Below are 14,609 nucleotides of genomic sequence, written 5' to 3' on the forward strand. Positions count from 1 at the left end.
CACGACGGGTGAGATTTCTCTGGTACCTGTAATCTGGACTGCAACAACTGTGAGTAAAGATCTTGGGACTGCATCACACGGACTCTGTGTTCATTACTGACTCCCTGCACTACAACCACCAACATCCACCCTCACTGCCCTGAAGCTACACTCTTCCTGTGTGAAGTAATAATACCATTGCTGCAAAGCCACCAGCTTCAGAGGACTGTTCCGCAGTGGCGGCCCCTTTGGCTGCAATCCAAAGGTGGCGTAGTCGGACAATATAAAACCCATATATACAAATTACCCTTGGATTGACCGCCCTGGGTCCCGGAACGGGTCACCGACACAGTGACTACAACCCCCAGCCTCTACCGGCCCGGCTTCGAGTACCCCATGGCCCAGAGTGTGCGTCAACTTCATAGGTCCCTGATCTGAGACCACTCCTGCAGCGTGATTTGCCCCACCTCTGGATCTCGTTGGCCCAGGCTATAAGTCAGAACGTATTGCACCAGGGCTTTTCGGTGCTGCCACAGTCGCTGCAACATGTGCAGAGTTGAATTCCACCGTGTCGGCACATCGCATTTCAGTGAACTGGCAGGCCCAACGACTTCTGTAGAGATGTAAGTCGTTGAGCTGCGAGATGGGAATGGCGGAAGTAAGCACACAGCGACCGTGCCCTCTGCAGAAGGCCATCTAGTCGGGGATAGTGGGCTAAAAATTGCTGGACAACCAGGTTCAACACGTGAGGCATACAAGGCACGTGTGTGACATTGCCCCGGCGAAGGGCCGCACCTAGGTTTGCAGCATTGTAGCACACGGTCTTCCCTGGTCGCAGGTCCAGTGGAGACAACCATTCATGAAACTGGGTCTCCAGAGCTGACCACAACTCCTCAGCTGTGTGACTTACATTTCCCAGACATTTCAAAGTAAACACCGCCTGATGCCGTTGAGCCCTGCTGCCAGCATAGTAAGGAGGTGTGCAGGATTCCTTCTGCGCAGTTAGAAAGCCGGTGGCATTACCAGACGGGCTTTGGGTGCAGGTGGAGGACCGAGAGGAGGCTGAGGAGGCAGAAGCAGTGGAGGAACTTCTAGATAAAGAGGATTGACGCAAAACTCGTGGGGACGGCAAGACTTGGACAGCAGCCCCTTGTCCTGCTGTCACCATAGATACCCAGTGCCCAGTCAGCGACATGTAACGCCCCTGTCCATGCCTACTCGTCCAAGTGTCTGTTTAGAAATGCACCCTGTCACACACAGAGTTTCTCAAAGAAGCGGTGATGTTGTGTGCGACATGCTGGTGTAGCGCAGGCACTCCTTTCTATGAGAAGTAGTGCCGACTTGGCATCTGGTACTGGGGCACTGCAACGGACATAATGTTTCGAAAATCCTCTGTGTCCACCAGGCGGAAAGGCAGCATTTCTGTAGCCAACAGCTTGCAGATGGTGAAAATCAACCTCTTAGCTTTGTCATGGCTAGGAGGAAATGGTCTTTTACTTGTCCACATCTGAGCGACCGAGGGCTGGCTGTTGTGCTTAGACGGGGTGGAGTAGGTTGTCCCCGGCAAACTGACGGTCTGTGAGGAAGAAGCAGGCAGAAAATTTAGGTTGCCTTGATCCAAAGGTGGTGCTCTCGATGTCGGAGAGCGCTCAACACCAGCTGGTGTTTACACTTCCAAATGAAATGATGACCTGCCAATCACACTGGCTGTTGCGGGTAAAGAGGTGGCAGGTCTGCGTCCAAAAACATGTGTGACTGCTGTTCCCCCAGTCACAGAGGATGAAGAGGCCGCGGATGCACAAGATGGGGCCGACGGTGGTTGGCCCGGTCCGCTAGGCCGCATTGTAGCACAGTGAGCTTCCCACTGCAACTTATGCTTCATATCCATGTGACGGTTCATGCATGAAGTACTCAAACTATGGATTTTTTGGCCTCTACTTAGCTTTTGGTGACAAATATTACAGATAAGACGAGTTGACTCATCATTATCGATCTGAAAAAATTCCCAGCCTATGCAAGGCTTAGAGCCCATGTGACCTGAAGAGCCACCACGACTTGTGGTCAGAGGCAGAGTTGTGGTTGAGGATGCAGTAGTTGACGTGCTTCCAGTACTCCGTCTCTGTTCAGGAAGGCGCAACCTAACCTTGTCGTTAATAGCATCTGTGACAACCATTTGCGCTTGGTATCACAGATCCTAGAAGAGTGCATTGATGGAATCCTCCACAAGAGGCCCCCATAAACATTCACACATCTCCACCTTCCACCTCAGACCAGCAGAGGGAGCCCGTTAGGGATATAAATAGGGAAGGTGGAGCTTGGCAGTTCAGTTCCTCTGAAGAGTTCCTGCAGTAGAGAAGCCTAAGAGAGGTCAGTCTGCAGTGGAGCTCAGTCTAGTCTAGAGAACTCAGTTAATAGTTCAGCAGTGGAGCACGAGGCTCCTGCTAGCTAGATTCAGGGAGCCCAGTTAGAGCTTAAAGTGTGCCGGCGCCATAAGATCGGTGAAGCGAAGCAAGCTGCCGTTAGTGTGTATAGCCTAGTGAGGGCCCAAGTAGGCCAAAGACGAGTGGAGAGTTAGTACATAGGGGGCAGAGGAGCTTAACCAGCTCACCCCGAAGCATTTACCGGACACCGGATCCGAGCTTACCGGGATCTCTATGACCCAGTAAGGCATAACCGGAATCCCTGGAGAACTACAAGTCCCAGGATCGCTAAGGTGCTGATACGTAACAGAACCAGGAGACGCTTAGAGCCCGCATACTAGGAGCGTGAACTCCAAGACAAGGCCCTACCACAAGGTCAGCCAGCGCAGGACAGAGACAAAGTTAGGCCTAGCTCCAGGTAGGTCAGAAACTTACTACGCAGAGGCAAGAAACAGGAGGCCTTACATCCGCTCATTCTGGAGGATCCTGATATGCACCCTTCACCCTACAGTGCTCCGGGATGTGCCTGAATTTCCACCAGTAAAAGGTACTGAAGTGACTACCGTGTCCGTTCCCTTTCTTGCTCTGACCCAGCTGGGTCTCGCCTGTCCTGCATTCCCCCCGCATATGCTACCCTGAGGACTAGCTCCACCTGTGGGGAGCTATACCATTGAGCTGCCTTATCACCGGCCTCAGTGGACTGCTGCAGCGCTGGTGCTTCTGACCAGATACCACAGTGGCGTCACGAACTCTTATAAAATTAACAATTATCCACCCTTTTAAAGAGTGACCCCAGGGTACGGGCCCGGTAGCCGACCACCGCGACATCCCAAAGCCCAGGCAAAGACCCGGGAACCGAGTCATCCCCCTCCCCTGGGCTAGTCACATCCTCCTCCACCTCCTCTGCTGACCTCATCGACTGGCTGACTGTGGGTTGAGAGTAAGTGGGATCTCCAACCTCGTCATCATCACCCTGTGTGTTCTCACACCCATCGTCCTCAGAGCCAACCTCTTCCTGCCCTGACCGAAAAGTCAAGTTGTCGCTCCAATCAGGTATTTGAGTCTCATCATCATCTTCCTCATTGTCTCCACCAACAGGAGTTACAGTTTGGGAACGAGGGTCTACATTATGCTCAGAACCTTCTTCATCTGGTCCTGGATCCGACTCATAAAGATTCTGGGCATCAGTGCAGATCATTTCCTCTTCTGGATTAACAGAAGCTCTGGAGCAGACCTCCGTTTCCCAGGCTATAGTATGAGTAAACAGCTGTGCAGACTCAACCATCTTTGTTGCCCCATATTCAGACGGGCAGCTGCAGACTTGGCAGCTGTGAGGAAGCAAGTGCGGTTGGGGTGACACCTCTGAGGACTGGAGTATTTGTGATGTTGAAGTTGAGGTGGAGGTGAGCCCACTTAAAGGAGCACTTGATATCCGTTGAAGCACCTGCTGTTTTTGTGCCTCATCTGGAATTTCTAGCGATGGGCGTGTCTGTAAGAAAGGGATCGTATCACATTGTCCACGAAAAGAAGTAGACATCTTAGTTTTTCTGGAAGATGGTCTTTCTTCTGCAGATGTTACTCCCCCCCCACGAGGGGGGCTCGACCCACCAGCGGACAGGCACCAGTATTGGGAGAGGGGGGCTGGCCATCAGGGTCCACCGCGGCTCTGGCACAAACCTGGCGACACGGAGGTCGCACGGGCAGGAACGGACTGGCCTTGTCAGCTTCGCACTCCAGCGTTGTCCCTCTGCCCGCTCGCGCCCGTAACCTCAGAGGGATGCGCAAGCGGCTTTTCTTCCCAGGGCTGTTCCCCGCCCAGAAGGAACGTGAGGGAGTTCAGGTCGGCCTTCCACTGTGCTCCCTTACCTCCCTCGCCCTCTTTCCTTCTTCCGTTCTCCATCTAACCCCTCGGCTCTGTGGTGTCCGCTCTCTCTCCAGCTCTCTCCTTCTCACAGGTGGACTACCGCGTGTATTCACACTGTGGCGAATCTTTTGGGCCCAGGCATAAGAAGTTGTCGATGTAATGGATAATATGTGCCCCCTTAGAAACGTCCATTACAACCCATTTGAGGAAGCAACTAAACGCCTCAAATAGTGAGCAGGATCTGGACCACCCCATGGGCAAACAGCGATCTATATAGTATGCTCCTTCCCAGAAGCAGCCCAATAGGTGGACACTATTCGGAGGCACAGGTAGTAAGTAACCGAAACGCCGCATCAATGTCTGTTTTGGCCATTAGGGTGACCCTTCCAAACTTCTTGATCCGCCTGATTGCCTTGTCAAAGGATGTACAGTATATACTACTGTACTTGGTTCCGCGTCGATGTTGTCGTTTACTGACCTGCCCCTTGGATATGACAAATGGTGGATTAGTCCGAATGTAATGGGTTCCGTTTTTGGCACAACTCACAACGGGGATACCACTACGTCTTGTAAGGAAAGTGTTCTGAATGGAACCGCCATTCTACCTAAAGATATTTCTTTTTTTAATTTTCTTGGCACGACATCTGGGTGTTTGTAGGCTGATTTTAGATTTTTACTCCAGCCTTTCTTGATTTTAGAAGGGCATGACATGCCTATATCTGTGTCTCCCCCTCCTTTTATTCCTCCACCTCTTTTCTTTTCGCATGACTATATGTACTTGTCACTTTTCCATGTGTTAGTTGTGTCTTCTGAGCAGTTTGTCAGCTTTTCGACACTTTTGAAGTGTTTTCTATGTGTTTTCTATGTGTTTCTATGTGTTTTTGTTTGCCTGCCATTGGTTTTAACGGTGTTCGAAGGTGTTCGACGAATAGTTCGACGAACAGTTCGGCGAACATACGGGTGTTCGACGAAACGAACTTGAACACTACGGGGGTGGCTCAACACTAGTGACTACACACAGCCCAGCCTCATCTCATCCCAACGTAGATTGGGTGTGTGATGAATGCCAGCCGGTGGGTACAGCTCTCTGGCGCCCCCTTACCTCTCAGGTGAGTCAAGGTACTGCTCCTAGAGTAAGTGGTGCCAGGAGGCTGCTACAAGTGGGGGAAAACACGGTGGTGTGTTGTCCCTTACACGTCACCAATCTGTAATGCCATGATAGAGGCACTACTCTCTGGCGCCCCCTTTCCTCTCAGGTCAGTCAAGGTACTGCACCTTGAGTGAGTGGTCGCCGGAGAGGCTGTCCTGTAGCCCTCTGGGTATTTGAGGCCCTCTGCAGTGAGGGCGGTATATATATTCCCCTGGCTGCGCCAGGAATATATATCCACACCTCTGACCATCACTGCCAGCCTTCCTCAAATCCCCCAGATGGTATGCTGCCACCAGTTCTCGTTTGATACAAGCCCGGTCCGTTAATAGACTTGTATCGGGTCAGGAACCAACCCAGTAGCGTTTCAGCCAAGCGTTTCCGGACAAATGGATTCGTATATGCAGAGTAAAGGATACAGCCCATGATTAATTTATGATTTAATCGATTATAAGAATACACTAGATTGCAAGGCTATACAATTAACTATACAACGGTATTTGGCCAGAATAAGAGCTATAACAATTAGAAATAAAAAACACAGGAATAACAATGATAAATCAGTTACCGTTCTTGTGGTGCAAGGGAGGATTGCGATCCCACAGGTTCAAGCTTAGTTGCAGTCGTCCAGGCCTCAGTAGCACATGGCAAAGGTGCTCCTCCCACTCAGATATCTGGACCCAACGTTAGGAGTTGTTCACATCATCTCCTGGGTCAAACTGAGGGGGTTTTCTGGCTATCGGCTATACTAAAGTCCTGTCACGCCCACTCTTGGTGATGTCAGTTTACTAAGCCCTGCCCCCCCTACCAATGCCAGGTTTGGCTACATTTTTAGAAAAGCACCCATAACTTTCCCTGGGGTGATCTCATCGTATCACCAGAGGTCTCGTCGTGATCCTCCTCTTGTGGGGAAGCCATTGATTCTAAACATGCCTCCCCTGGGACCTTGTATATGGTTCTTCTAAATATCCAGCTTTCCAGGCCACTCATGGATTTATAAGTCCCATGATTGTGTCGTCGGGCACCTTACTCACATGATACATTTAATTTGGGTTCCCTAACTTGTATCGTGTGGTTAGGAATTGATAGTGTATCTTGTAGCTTTTGGTGGCCATTTTCCAAAAAGAAACCACATGGTTTTCAGGCTTTCACAAATGGTTTCAAGTGACATCTATGTGCTATGGGGCCTAGCTGACTCTGTCCTGCTTGGACACAGCAAAAACTGGCCCATCTGTTTACCATATCAAAGAAGTTTCTGGACACTGATCTCCAGAGGTGGGGGCGAATTGCTCTGTTTGCCAAGGTCTGCAGAATGTGACATGTTAGAAGCTGTGTGGGGGATGTTTAGAAATGGCAATAGGGAATATCCTCAGGTATGACGTATCATACCTAAGATGGCGGCTGACTTTCATGACAGGGTGACAATGAGGAAGAGGAGGAGGAAGGACAGGAGCTGGTTTCCTGCATTATAGACCGTTCTACCTGCACAGCTGTCATACCATCTGTTCAGCGTGGATGGCCAGAGGACAGAGAGGAGGAGAAGGAGGAGGAGAGCATGGTCAGTTATCCTCTTGGTGAGGACACGGAAGTCTTGCCTGTTAGTAGTCTGGCACGCATGTCTGAGATTATGTTACGCTGCCTTTCCCATGACCCTCGTGTTCTCAAAATTTTGGGTGACAGTCATTACTGGTTGGTGACACTTCTAGACCCACGCTACAAGGAGAACTTTATATCTCTTATTCCTGTGGCAGACAGGTCTACAAAAATGGGGTAGTACCAGAAGGCCCTTGTTTCGGAACTATTAAAAAAATTCCCATCTGAAAAAGTTGGCGGCAGATGGCACACTTAATTGGACAACCAAAGAGTACAGGCGAGAGAGACACAACTTCAATCCAGCAGAGGCAGGGGAACACTGTCAAAGTTCTGGGAGAGTTTTCTCAGCCCCTCCCATTGCACAGGCCCCGAGGCATGGGGTGCTATCACTAGGAGTGCAAAGTTTGGGAAGACACTGAGGGAGTAACTTGCTGCCCTGTTATGATCTGCAACATGTACTAAGGAAAGATTAGGGAAAGCTGTCCCTACAGTAAGATTAAGCTGAATCCCTACGATGTAGCGGGCTGCCTGTTCCTTGTGAACAGACCCGCCTTAGTCCTCGGCTAGTCTGAACGAAGACCTATAGAATTAAGGGAGGGGTCCCTAAATGAACTAAGGACTGGGACAAAAATGGGACACCTCCTAAACAGAAGTTGTTGCAGAGCACAAAAAGACAAACTGATAAAAAGTACTAGAGGTCCCAGAGGACCAAGCGAACTTGACAGAGAAAGGCACAGAAGCACCAGGCCAGAGAGACAGCAGATCACTGAAGTCCAGCACAGCCAGAAGGGTGGAGCTGAAATATAAAGGCAGATGGTCACATGACCGCAAACCACAAGATAGAAAAAACAAACAGGAGGGTTCTAACAGTACCCCCTCTTCTATGAGGATCCTCCGGATCCTCCAGGCCTAGGCCTATCAGGAAACCTCCTGTGGAAAGCTTTAACAAACCTAGGAGCAGAGACATCATCCGTCCTTACCCAGGAGTTGTTTTCGGGACCGAAACCCTTCCAGGAGACAAGATACTGTAATTTCCCTCTATGCCATCTAGAATTCAAGATACGTGAAATTTCATATTCGCCGTCTTCCACCACAGGAGGAACTGAGACAGTGGCGTCCCTATCAGTTACGTCAGCCTTTTTCAACAAGGAAACATGAAACACAGGATTAATCTTCCAGGAAGTATGGACATCCAACCTAATAGCAGACCGGTTAACAACCTGAAGCACTTTAAATGGACCCACAAACTTAGGACCCAGTTTTTTAGAGGGAATCCTCAACTGCAGGTTCTTCGAGGATAACCAAACCATGTCAACCACAGTAAACAAAACCTCTTTACGTTTCCTGTCAAAATACTTCTTGTATTTTTTGTTATCCTCTTGAAGGTTACAACGTACATTAGTCCAAATTCTCTCCAAATCACCGGAAAAATTCTCCTCCTCCGGCACCACCGACCCCAATTTGGTGAACGAGCCAAAACACGGATGTCTCCCAGTACAACAAAAAAAGGAGAACACCCAGCAGAAGAGGATGTATGATTGTTAAGAGCAAATTCTGCGAGAGGCAGAAACTCAGACCACACCTTTTGATTGTCCGCCACAAAACAACGCAAAAACTGTTCTTCATCCTGGTTCTTTCTTTCAATTTGTCCATTAGACTCAGGATGATAACCAGACGAAAATGCCAAATGGACTCCCAACCTGTCACAAAAAGCACGCCAAAAGCGAGCCACAAACTGAGGTCCTCTATCAGAAACAAAATCTGTGGGAACGCCATGGAGCTTGACAATCTCCTTAACAAACGCCTTAGCGAGTGTCTTGGCGCAGGGCAACTTAATGAATGGAACCAAATGACACATCTTACTAAAACGGTCCACGACCACCCAGATGACAGTAAAACCCTCGGACATAGGAAGATCAGTAATAAAATCCATAGTGAGATGCGTCCAAGGCACACTAGGAACCTCCAGAGGGCAAAGCAATCCCGCAGGAGGAGTATGTGAAGCCTTTGACCTAGTGCACACAGTACACTGACGCACCCACTTGATGACTTCCTTCTGCCATCCAGGCCACCAAAAACTGCCACTGATCAGTCTCTTAGTCTCCGAAATTCCTGGATGACTGCCAACCGAGACTCATGACACTCCACAAACAAATCTCTCCTAAAGGCTCTAGGCATGAACAACCTCCCATGGGGAGTGTTAGATGGAGCATCATCTTGAGTTTTCAGAATCCCATTCTCCAAAACGGAGTCCAAAGCCGCCACCACAACTCCTTTCTGTAAAATGCTCTCCTCCTCCTCGGCACCGACCGTAGGAGAGAAGCTGCGAGATAAAGCATCGGCTTTAACATTCTTAGTACCAGGGATATAGGTAACAGAAAAATGAAACCGAGAAAAAAAAAGTGCCCACCTAGCTTGACGGGCATTCAAGCGCTTGACAGCATCCAGATAGATCAAATTCTTATGATCTGTGGAAACCTGAATAGGAAATCTAGTCCCTTCCAAAAAATGACGCCAATGCTCAAACGCAAGTTTAATAGCCAGCAACTCCCGATTTCCAACATCATAATTCAGTTCGGTTTCCGAAATTTTTTTTGAAAAGTAGGTGTAGCACCCTGAGGATTCGGCTGCTACAGGGGTATTGCACCTCAACCCAGAGGTGTGATATTCCACTCCCGGGTAAGGATGGAGTGTGGAACTGAGCTCAGTTAGCTGCATGCACTACACACATCCCATTTCCGGGGAACAGACCGATGGTACTCCCACTATAGAAATGTGCAGGTACGACAGTGTCTGTTCCTGGCTGGAGTGGGAGGGGGGTGGAACATCCCAGTAGTGTAGGGGCAGATAGGGGGAGCAGCCTGGGTAAAGCTAGGAGCTCATTGGGTGCTGGTCACCTGAGCTCACACATAGAGGGAGTATATAAGGTGGGCACCATCTTAGATCAGGGTCAGTCTGTGAGACGTCAGTCGGTTGTCAGTCAGCCAGTCAGACAGTCTGTCTGAGAGCCTGAGAAGCAGAGCAGAGGAGAAGGAAGAGAGACCCAGAGGCGCAGGAAGAGGGGACCCCAAGAGCCCATAAGAGAGCTAATAGGGTGAAGGGTCGGCAACAGGGTACCGGATCCCAAGCTGGTGGAGGCTACAGCACTAATCCTCAGCCAGAGACCGGAGGTCGTGGGCAGGATCTGCCACGACCACCCACTAAATCCACCCGGAAGGCAGACCAAGAATAGGGTCAGGGAGCCCAGAGGAGGCTTGACCAACAAGAGGCCCGAGGGAGCCGGACTTAGGTGGATCCCTGGTGGGAACGGCCAGAAGAAGGGAGAGTCAGAAAGGAGCTCAGGACCACACTCCGGAGTTGCCTGGGAGTTGACCGAGTCCAGGACCTGGTGGACGCAGCACGGCTCGGGTGGTCACTGCTGTACACAGTGACCCGAGCAACACCAGTTAGTAAAACCCTGGAACTGCATTTTATGCCTCTGAGTCTCTTTGCTGCACCTTCACAACCACCACCCTCTACAACTGACCCCCTGAGGCTATACCCCTCCCGTTGGGGGTTATACTACCAAAGCTGCACACATACCAACAGCCTCAGCGGACCCTGCTGCAGCGGCGGCCTTTTGACCGCAAATCAACGGGTGGCGTAGTCGACACAAAGAACTAATAACATCTGTAGGACTGCCACACTCTGAGCTTGACACCCTGGGCACGGACCGGGTCACAGCCACTCGGAGACTACAACCCCCATCTGATCCGGCTCCGGGTATCCCTAACAACACTGGCCCAGGGGGCGCGTCATAGGCACAAGGATGTACTCCACCCTTGTTCTCCTGATACAAAACTGCTCCAACCCCACCGATGAAGCATCGACCACGACCAAAAAAGGCTTGGTCTTCAAAGGCTGCATAAGGATAGGGGCAGAACTGAACCTCTCTTTGAGATACTCAAACGCTTCAATGGCCTCAGTAGTCCACTGGACTGTATTCGCACCTTTCCTGGTGAGATCTGTTAGAGGCTTAACAATTACAGAAAAATTCTTAATGAATTTTCTGTAATAATTGGCAAAACCCAAAAATCTCTGTATAGATTTCAAACCAATAGGCCTAGGCCATTCCTGCACAGCCTGAACCTTCACCAGGCCCATCTCAAAGCCCTCGCTGGAGACAATGTAGCCCAAAAAACTAATTTTCTGCACAGCGAACTCACATTTCTCCAGCTTAGCAAAGAGTGAATTATCACTCAATAACTGCAAAACTTCACGTACTCTCTGCCAATGGGACTCCAGATCTGGTGAATAAATCAAAATGTCATCCAAAAGCACAACCAGATTCTTACCAATCAGAGGTCTCAGGATGTCATTAATAAGGTTCTGAAAAAATGCAGGTGCATTGGTAAGACCAAAAGGCATCACCAGATTCTCAAAATGACCTACCGAAGTGTTCAATGCAGTTTTCCATTCATCACGCTCCTTCACACGTAACAAATTGTATGCCCCCCGGAGATCAATTTTGGAGAACCACTTGGCTCCCACTAACTGGTTAAACAAGTCAGGAATTAATGGTAATGGGTAGGAATTGCGTACGGTAATCTTATTACTTTCACGAAAATCCAGACATGGACGTAAACCACCGTCCTTTTTTTTAACAAAGAAGAATCCACCTGCCACAGGCGACTTAGAAGGTCTAATGTGACCAGCAGCCAGGCTAGTCTGTATGTTATCCTCCAAGGCCTTTCTTTCAGGGATAGTCAGATTAAACAAGCGACTTTTGGGAAGAGTAGCACCCGGAACAAACTCAATGGCGCAATCATAATCCCTATGAGGAGGTAAAACTTGCGACTCCTCCTCCGAAAAAACCCTCCAAAAATCTTGAATAGGTACAGGTAATTCCACTTTTTCCACAGCCGCAATGCGACCATTGCAACATTTATCATAGCACTTCGGACTCCAAGACTTAATCACATTAGTAGACCACTCCAATAAAGGATTGTGCAGTCTTAACCAAGGCAATCCTAGAACGTCTGGAGAGGGCAAATTATCCAAAACAACCAAGTCCAAAATTTCTTGGTGAAGTCCATTGATAGTGAGTGGAAATGCAGCAACCATGTGAGTAATACATTTCAAGGGAGTGTTATCAATTGCTATCACAGGAATAGGTGAAGACAAAGGTTTGGATTTCAATTTAAGGTTTTCCAAAAACCCTTTATCAATCACATTATGTGTTGAACCACAATCCACAAATACCTGAAATTCAATCAAATCTCCCTGCAGAGTAGTACTCCCAGAAAGAAGCACTCCTGCAGAGCGTAAACGGGCTATACGGGCATAACTGACCTTTTTTTTTCCTTTACTTAAACGACGCTCTCAAAACTTAATCAAATGGTCAGCTTTACCACAATAAAGACACAATCCCTCGGCGAATCTCCGGTCTTTTTCCTTAGAGCAGAGTGACATCCCCCAATCTCCATCGGTTCCCCACCATCAGAGCAGATTTTCTGGGGACTAGGACCTGACATTACAGGAGTCTTTACCTCATTGAGCCTGCACCTCAGTCTCCTGTCTAGACGAACAGCTAACTGCATAGCTTCCTGCAGAGTCTCAGGTGCAGGGAATGCAATTAGCAAATCCTTAACCCTTTCACTCAGACCAGCAAGAAATAAACATCTCAGCGCCGAATCATTCCACTTAACTTCTGAAGCCCATCTACTGAAGTGTGTGCAATAATTTTCATCTGACCCCTGATTCAAACATCTAAGTTCTGATTCAGCAGATGAGATTCGATCAGGATCGTCATATAATAGCCCCATAGCAGAAAAAAATTCTTCAACAGACCTTAAACACGGATCATTAGGCTGGAGAGAAAAGGCCCAACCCTGTGGTTCATTGCGCAAAAGTGACATAATAAAACCAATGCGCTGTGATTCATTCCCAGAGGATCTTGGTCTCAAAATATAACAAACAAGCATTTTTAAAGGAAAAAAAATCTTGCAGTTTACCATAAAAAAACATCAGGCAGTCCTACCTTGGGTTCGACAAAATGCGCTCCCGGACAGCTACTCACGTGTTGCTGAAGCTCGGCCACCTCCAGATACAATCCCTGCAGGCGTTGAGCCAACTCCTGGATGGAGACCATACTGATCCCTGAATTTATTTTCTTTTATTTTTTTTGGGCTGGACTTACTGTTATGATCTGCAACATGTACTAAGGAAAGATAAGGGAAAGCTGTCCCTACAGTAAGATTAAGCTGAATCCCTACGATGTAGCGGGCTGCCTGTTCCTTGTGAACAGACCCGCCTTAGTCCTCGGCTAGTCTGAACGAAGACCTATAGAATTAAGGGAGGGGTCCCTAAATGAACTAAGGACTGGGACAAAAATAGGACACCTCCTAAACAGAAGTTGGTGCAGAGCACAAAAAGACAAACTGACAAAAAGTACTAGAGGTCCTAGCGGACCAAGCGAACTTGACAGAGAAAGGCACAGAAGCACCGGGCCAGAGAGAGAGACAGTAGAACACTGGAGTCCAGCACAGCCAGAAGGGCGGAGCTGGAATATAAAGGCAGATGGTCACATGACCGCAAACCACAAGATAGAAAAAACAAACAGGAGGGTTCTAACTAGAGATGAGCGGTGTTCGACTAGAACTGTTCGCCAATCTCAAATTCGAGCTGTTTTGGGCGGTGTTCGAGTTGTTCGACGAACCCGAACGATTTGCAAAAAATTCGGCTGTTCGAGGTTATGTTCGATAACTGTTCGTGCACCAAAAGCGTGTCCTGCATGTCTGGCGCTATTTAGAGCACCAATCATGCAGGGATTGTCTGCCACTCACTGTAATGCCACAGCCATGGTGGTTGTGGCATTACAGTGATTGCCCAAATCGATGGGAACAGTGCCAACAGTGAAACATGAAAAGCCGGCAATTCAGCAGCGGCATACACCTGTACCCGACAATTTAGAACCGAAAGAATAGAGCTTCACACATAGATTAGATAGATATAAACATGTCAGCCACATATATACGAAGTACAGTGAAAGTGCTGCTTACTGTACTTGTCATTTAGCGTAAAGGATTTATCAAAAAAAATAATAGTGTTTTCATGCACCGTCTCTTTAAAAAAGCCGGCCGGCAATTCAGCAGCGGTACCCGACAATTTAGAATAGAAAGAATAGAGAATCACACATAGATTAGATAGATAGAAACATGTCAGTCACATATATATGAAGTACAGTGACAGTGCTGCTTACTGTACTTGTCATTTAGCGTAAAGGATTTATCAAAAAAAATAATAGTGTTTTCATGCACTGTCTCTTTAAAAAAGCCGGCCGGCAATTCAGCAGCGGTACCCAACAATTTATAACAGACAGAATAGAGCTTCACACATAGATTAGATAGATAGAAACATGTCAGTCACATATATATGAAGTACAGTGATAGTGTTGGTTACTGTACTTGTCATTTAGTATTAAAACAAAGGATTTATTATTAAAAAAATTGGCGTGGGGTTCCCCTTAATTTTAGGCTCTAGCGGAGGTTAAGCAGACGGCTGGGGCAGATGTTTGAAGCCTGGGAAGGGGGTAATACCCACGGAGCTTCCCAGGCTACTAATATCA

This window comes from Phyllobates terribilis, unplaced genomic scaffold (assembly GCF_046119375.1).
Source record: "Phyllobates terribilis strain yellow unplaced genomic scaffold, ASM4611937v1 Scaffold_1__5_contigs__length_1240528914, whole genome shotgun sequence".
Lineage (NCBI taxonomy): Eukaryota > Metazoa > Chordata > Amphibia > Anura > Dendrobatidae > Phyllobates > Phyllobates terribilis.